Below are 7,885 nucleotides of genomic sequence, written 5' to 3' on the forward strand. Positions count from 1 at the left end.
CCCCCTTTTCAAAAAAAGTATATAATACAAAAATAAATATTCTTTGGAAGGATATAGTCATAGATATATCAAATAGACATAGTATACGTTCCAACGATAATGTCATACCTGTAGAAGAGACATATCCTCAAGAAACGGTGCTCCAAATGAATATTGCCATATTTGTCCATAGTAAATAATCCATTATAGCAGAAATCAGAAGCCAACATCAGTGTGGTTCGCAATAAGAGGAGGCCATTCTGTTCATGCCTAGCAGTAGCACAACAACGACTCGAAGACAACCTACTTTACATGGCAAAAGATCCAAGTAAGAAGAAAATCTAATGTCATATATGGATACACTTGAGTTGTTATAAATACTTAGGAATTCAGGATGGCAAATTTAAGCAAGAAAAACACACTGGAGCTGTTATATTTACTTAGGAATTCAGATTATTACGTTTCCTATAGAGGCCCTATAACCTGAATAAACGTAGCTGCACATAAGATCAAGTAAAAAAAAAGCGTTAGTAAATTCATGAAAGGAAGATGTGAAGATAAAAGTCATGACAGAACTGTCCAAATTTTGTATCAGCCAGTCATATATATAGGACCAAGAAGACTGCACCAAAGTTTGATATTTCAATCAGCTTAACTAAAAATTATTTGGCACGCATCTTTGACACAACACTGCCTTTAACTGTGTTCTGCGCCGCAGAAAACACAAACTAAAATTGATAAAGTTGAGACAAATAAGGGTACATATATTGCATTAGTAAACAAATAACAATAGAATGTACTTTTATGTAGAATTAAAAGTGTGGAGAGAAAATAAATAAACCCGAGGGAAAACTATCTATTAGTCCTCATAAATCAAAACACAACATCTTCACGCTTTCTCAGCCAACAGTCTACTCAAATGTAATTAATATATAGCAGATCAATGACAAAAACACGTGCCAAAACATGCCGACCAAAATAAAGAGGTAGAAAGCCTATTTTAAATCCATGACTGGTTACAAAGTTGCATCAACCTACTACATTAAATATATAATTGCAGTTCTGGATGATGGTGCAGTGCAACCTCATAAACTCTGCATGCAACAACCTGTAAAGAAATATGAACCAAAATAAAGTGTCATTGCTTCAAATGATATAGCATACCAGAACACCATTTCTTCATATCCCATCTCTCGAACAGAGGCATACCGAATCCTTCCAGTAAGAGGTTGCCAGTGCGTACATCAAGCCATTGGCGAAAAGAACCGGAGAGACCAACCTGCAAAAATAATTGCAATTCTTTTACAGCAACGAATCTTGTGCAAGCAAATGACGTGAAGGGAACAAAAGATAAGCAATCTACATGGTTATTGAGCAGTCAATGAGCAAAGGTGCTCTAGGGCAGAAGGAACTACACACAAACTCATGGAGAAGCAACCTGAAATTAGTAAAACAAAGTGGTAGCTAGAAACTAACCTGAACTAATAAGAACATGCCCTGGTAAAGCATGAGAAACAAATACGGCGCATTTTTTTAGTGATGTAGGGTCACGGCCTTGTTGGCAAGGTCCGCAACTCCTTCTCCGGTCCTCTCCGCTCTCCTCTGCCTCATCTCATAACTACTTCTACCAATTGTTGATTCGGCTCCGTTGTTGTCAAAATCAAGACAATTGCATTCAAGCACAACGCAGTAACTTATTCAAGAAGGAACAACACACCTTAAATACAGTAGGTGTATCAACTAAATCCCATGGTCACACCTAAAAACATAGGAAAAGTATGTAGTCCATGCCCCAATTATAAATACTCTGTTCTCACCTTAAACTATCACAAAAGAGACAAATAAAAACACAACTGATAATATAAATGCAGACGAGTGCACACCATATTAGGTGAAGATTTCCAAAGACAAGCAACCAGATCAGTTTATTTTTTGCAGGTAAGCAACCAGATCAGTTTAGTTGCACACAACATGCATGTTCGTCCAACTACTTCCATAAACAGTTGGATTATGCTTTCATAAACTCATTCCCACCAATCCATCTATTATGAGTAAATAGCAACCACTACCCAATTGCTTATCAAAAATGACCCAAAGCAACAAACTGAACATAATTCTATTACAACACCGTTTTGAAATCTTTTTCTTTTTTAAGCTAATCAAGCCTGCTCCTTTTCTTTTTTGGTTAAAGCTAGGTTGGTGAGCTTGGAGAAGAAAAGCAATTAATAAATTTACCCAAAATAAATTATCTTCTTATCTTCTTTAATGGAACACAGTAAGAACGCTGTCGTTGCTGTCTGTGTTAACAAGCAAGGTAAGCAAGAAAAGCAATATATAAACTTAATTGTTGCGCCATCGGTGCAAGCCAATTAGAAGAGATAATTATAATCTATTAGTAGTCAACAAGCAATGTAAGCAAGATTTCAGTAACCAGCATTAAAGAGCCAAATAACATAGTACAACTACAAACCAATGATTTTGATCTAAGAGAGATTTCCTACCTCTTAGGCTAGGTTTGGTCAGACTGCACGTTCTTCTCATCTCCAGTAACCACAGCATCTACATTCTCACCATCCAGCTTAGTTTCCTATTGTCATGTGGGGATGTTCATCGATGGAAGAAATTTGTAACAGGGAAAAACAATAGTTGAATTTATCAGAAGCACCAACATCTGCCTTGGATATAGGTCAATAGCATCTTCAGCTGAAGCACTTTCTCTAGTATCGACAGAAGCCGACACAGGAACCTTGGCTTTGGAAGGTTAAGTGAACAGCTTGCGATGGCGGTTCGTAGGGCAGGGTGATTTGCTGCATTAGAATGCAAAAGCACATAAGGCGTAAGCAATCTAAAAGGAAATGTTCAATAAGTAGGTAGTTCAAAGGTAGATAATGCATCACACACTTTCCATTGGCTTTTTTTTTTGAAGTGGGACTCACTCGCCAAAGTTAAATTAATGGAAAATTAGATATGGGCTACTTCAGTTAGAAGATTAAGGATGATGTATTATGTCCCTATGCTTACACTTAAATGTAAAATGGGAACTATATTAGTGGAACTAATAGAGGAAATATACCCTTCTGAAGCTATAGACCATGAATTAACTCTGTAACAACTATAGGGAAACTCAATCTAGCTTAGACTGACTATGTGTATTGACACCAATATTTCCATCAGTTAACCGGATTAACAATTCATAAGGAATACATTACTCAACACTGGTATACCCAAACCCCAATTAGATGAGTCAGAGAACTATTGAAAAAGAATACCATCTCTAAAGAAGAATGCAATTCTAAAAATTCTTGGAGATTCTTGTTAGTCTTAATAAACACCTTTTTCTCAAAGAATTATATAAGAACACGCTTCACTTTAGATCCAAGACATGATGTACTTTCTCCAAATGGTGCTAGCTAACAACACCTTCATACTCTAGAAAGAACCCAAGAGAAATAAGCTCAATGCACCACCCAGGTAAACCAGAATGGAAACCACCATATACATTTTCTATGTATCACATATACTCATTAAAGAAAACCTAGAGAAAACCACCATATACCGGTTCTTATCAATGCTATTGTTTGCTATCAATATATCTATTAAAACTCTCCTACCTGATGAGAGGAAAATGACACTACAGGATGGGGTCTGATGGCATAAAGAAACCATCATGATTGCACAGATAGCAGCCCCTGATTAATGTGAATATGAGAGAGAAATGGGAGCAGAGTGGGCTGGAAGTACAAAGAAAACTAACCTTAGGTAAGTTGCTCACTTTTTTTTAGAACATAGACGTCAGGGACGTCCGGCTTTAGATTAATAAAGCCCACAACATAGGCAGCGTGCATAAGCGAACAACCACACAAACGAAAGTCACCAAGAACTAAGGCAAGCCACATAGGGCACGACTGTGAGATAAAGTGCATTATAGGGCCGGTACAGCCAAACTAACGAGCACGCAGGCTCGAGGGAATCCAAACTCCAAAAGAAACTGCCCATCCCTATGAGGCAGCAGATGAAGGAGACGGGGCTCGTGATGCTGAGTAGACGGAGCGAAGTCGAGCGATAGCTTGTTGGTGAAGATCAGTGTCCTGTTGCCTTCCCAGCAGGGCCCACTGCTGCAAGAATAAGATGCATTTGAAAATAACATCAGCGGGGTGAGAGGGAAACACTCCCTCAATAGTAAGCTTGTTACAAATGTTCCATAAGGCCCATAACATGGCTGAGGCACACGTCCACATGATCCGGCGCAGAGAGCTCGGGATTGATGACAAGAGAGACACGAGCTCAGAGCACGAGCGTGGATCCCAATCCACCCCAGCGGCCTCACGGACCGCACTCCAAGCAAAGCGCGCCAAAGGACACCGGAAGAACGCGTGGTCAGCGTCTTCCACGACCGCACACAGAGCGCAAGGGTCGGAAGCGGGGCCGTTGCGCTTAGCTATATTGATAGAGGTAGGAAGGCGATCTTGGCATAGCTGCCAGAGGAAGACCTTAAACTTTAGCGGGATTCTCGCCTTCCAAAGCCCCGTGGCTGCCATAGGGGCATGACCACGACATAACTCGCGATACAGGGACTTGACAGTGAACTTGCCAGAGCCCGAAAGTCTCCAGGAGACCACGTCTGCGGAGTCCGACAGACGCACGTTGGCTATCAGAGCCCGCAGACGATCCCACTCATCCAGCTCCGGCCCCACAAGCTCTCTTCTGAAGTGAATAGGGCCGGAGTGGCACTAAATGCCGAAGCTACCAATTGGTTGGGCTCAACCGCGATGGAGTAAAGGTGGGTGAACTCCGACCAAAGAGGCTGCTGGCCTATCCAAACGTCGTGCCAAAAACGTGTGGAGCGGCCATTATTAACCGTGAACCTCGCACCCCTGGCGAAGTATGGTTTGAGGGCTTGAATGGAGGTCCAGAAAGGGGACCCCTGAGGTGTTGCCTCAAAGAAATTCCCATGTGGGAAATACTTGGCACGTAGGAGGTCAATCCAGAGGCTGGTCCCTCCCTGGGATAGCTTCCATATCCACTTGCACATAAGTGCTATGTTCATCAGCTTAGTGTTGATGATCCCGAGGCCCCGCTGGGCTTTGGGTCTGCAAACGGCTTGCCACTTGACCATGTGGTACTTCCGTTTAGGACCCGCTCCTTCCCAAAAGAAACGTGCCCGTGGTGTGTCCATTTTCGTGTGGATCCCATCCGCCAGCAAGAACATACCCATGGCAAACATTGGTAGGGCTGAGAGGCATGAGTTGGTAAGGATTAGTCTTGCCCTGAAGACATAAATCGGCCTCTCCACGGACATACCCGGTCCGCCACCTTAGTGGTGAGAGGTTCCCAATCGGCAATCGTGCATTTCTTCTTTGCGATTGGGAGGCCGAGGTAGGTAAACGGAAACTTCCCAAGCTTGCAATTAAGCAAGTTGGAAGCCCATTCGCTTTCGGACGCGTCCATCCCTATGGACACCACTTCACACTTGTGGAAGTTAATTTTTAGCCTGGACATGATTTCAAAGCACAGTAAGATGGCCTTAACCGTAGCGATACTATGAGCGTCCGGTTCAAAAAGGAGGAGAGTGTCATCCGCATACTGCAAGTGTGACACGCCTCCTGGGACCAGGTTGCCGACCACTCCCCTGATGTGGCCAGCGGCGCGAGCTTTGTCTAGCATTGCGCCCAGGGCGTCCGCCACAAAGTTGAAAAGCAACGGTGAGGCTGGGTCCCCCTGACGTAGCCCACGTTTGTTGCGGAAGAAGTTCCCTACTTCTCCATTCACCACTATCGCCGTTTGGCCTCCCGAGACCAATTGCATCATACGGTGAACCCAAACTGACGAAAATCCTCGATCCAAAAGGATTTGCCGAAGGAACTCCCAATTCACTCCATCGTATGCCTTCTCAAAATCTAGTTTAGAAGGATCGCCGACTGGCGAGAGCGTTTGAGCGAGTGAACGATTTCTTGGAGGGCCAGCGGACCCTCCAAGATGTAGCGACCACGGATGAAAGCCGACTGATTTCTACTAATAATACGATGAGCTACAGGAGAAAAACACGTAGAACAAGCTTTAGAGCAAATCTTAAACGGGACATTGATAAGCGCTATAGGTCTAAAGAGTCTAATGTTGTCCGCACCTTGGACTTTGGGGATAAGAGAGAGAATCCCAAAGTTAAGGCGGGAAATATCTACAGTACCACGCATAAACCTGTTACAAACGTCGAAAATAGGCCCTTTCAGCACCTGCCAAAATCTTTTGAACATCGCCACTGGCCACCCATCTGGTCCCGGGGCGGTGTCAGATTTCATCCCAAGGACGGCCTGGTCAATCTCCTGGGGAAGGAAGGCTAGGCCCAAGCCTTCATTCTCCGCGTCCGTGACCCACAGCACGGGATCCCAAACATCCGACTGCAGCCTAGCCCTGGCCTCCTCCCTGGAGCCCATCAACTGGATGTAAAAGTCGTAGATATGCCGAACAATATCCTGTTGACGCAAAAGGAGCCCCTGCTTCGATTGCAGTCGAAGGATGGCGCATTTGCGGCGCCAGCCATTAGCATAGGCATGGAAGTATTTTGTATTCGCATCCCCCTTGAGCATCCACTTGATTCCACCGCGCCTACGCCAGTACTCCTCCTCAGCACGAAGGAGAGCCTCAACTTGGGCCTCAACGGCGTAGTGCTGGGCCCTGTCTTGCTCCGAGAAGACCTGAGAGTCCGCAGCTGCATCCATACGGGCGAGGTCCGCGACCAAACGCGCACGGAGCAGCTTGTCCTCACGGCCCTGGTTGGCCCCCCAGCCTTTTAGGGTAAGTTGCTCACTAATGATGCAGAATCTAGAGGTACACACTGATGATGCAGAACCTGGAGGACACCTAGTCATATGCACTCCGTCAGTATCTACCTCCTCCATAGGTGAAGACCTGATTTTACTCTGAATCAAAGAGCAGCCCCTTGAAGATAGGAAAATGTAAGCAATTAATTGTCAGATTAGGAATTACCTCACCTTTTCTCTATTGCTAGTCAACCAAATTGACTCCGGTGTGCTGCCGCAAATGTGGTGCTATGCCCAAGGAAAAAGCTACAGAGAAGGAAGAAGAAACCAGTGAAGAAGGGATCTAAGTTTTCTGCTGAGTATAGGAAAACCTATGGAGAATCATTGTTATAAGCAAAATAAAATCAACAGACATGAATAAGAAAGAAGTGGATGGAAGAAGAACAAACCTCAATGACATGAACGGAGCAGAGGAAGCAAACTCGTTGCCTCGGACTTGAGGGCGACGTGAGGAGGCAGGGGAGGAGGAACCGCTGGCGAGCAGGAGGGATGGAAAGAGGAAATAGGACGAATCAAAGAGAGAACGAAAGGGACGGCGTCCTTCGCTGCCTCATACCCTCCCCAGATCGGGGCCCAAAGCAGCCGCTCCTGCCTCCGCCTTCCCGCCCCTAGCCAGCGCGGCGTGAGGGGCTGCGACCCGGCGAGCCCAGGGAGAGAGAGAGAGAGAGGAAGAGAGAGAGAGAGAGAGTACCTGAGAGAGAGAGAGAGAGAGCGCACACACGGAGCAGCCGCAGCTCGGCGTCGAGGAGGCACAGAGACGGCCGGCCCCCGACCTCCCTTCCTCCTCTCCCGATCCAGGAGAGGATCGAGCCGCCACCAACCGCCAGGTCGCGCCCGACCTCGCCGGTGCAGGCCGACAGCAACCGGTGACCCTCTCCTGTCTGCTGCCTCACCTCCCTCTCCTCTTTCCTCTCACTTTCTCCATTGCGGGCGGGGGGCGGCGGCGGCGCATGAGGAACGAGGGTCGCGGGGTGGGCTAGGTCTGCTGCCCGCTCACCTTTTATCACGCGACAAGCATGGTGCGGTGGTTTTTTCGCTCGCGTGGTGCGCTGCACCCCCACGCGCGGCGCGGTGCGGTGGGCTTTTTT

General features: G+C 45.8%; 2 long non-coding RNA genes across 2 annotated transcripts; both read right to left on the reverse strand.

Moving 5' to 3' along the window:
* Positions 1–273: 273 nt before the first annotated feature.
* On the reverse strand, positions 274–1,476 carry LOC119305128. Its single transcript, XR_005148558.1, has 3 exons — positions 1,456–1,476; positions 1,144–1,258; positions 274–285 (listed from the first exon to the last, which is right to left on the reverse strand). It is a non-coding gene; the product is annotated as an uncharacterized LOC119305128 (long non-coding RNA).
* Positions 1,477–7,005: 5,529 nt separating this feature from the next.
* Positions 7,006–7,324, reverse strand: LOC119305136. Its single transcript, XR_005148562.1, has 2 exons — positions 7,187–7,324; positions 7,006–7,043 (listed from the first exon to the last, which is right to left on the reverse strand). It is a non-coding gene; the product is annotated as an uncharacterized LOC119305136 (long non-coding RNA).
* Positions 7,325–7,885: the final 561 nt, after the last annotated feature.

Source organism: Triticum dicoccoides, chromosome 1B, assembly GCF_002162155.2.
Source record: "Triticum dicoccoides isolate Atlit2015 ecotype Zavitan chromosome 1B, WEW_v2.0, whole genome shotgun sequence".
Lineage (NCBI taxonomy): Eukaryota > Viridiplantae > Streptophyta > Magnoliopsida > Poales > Poaceae > Triticum > Triticum dicoccoides.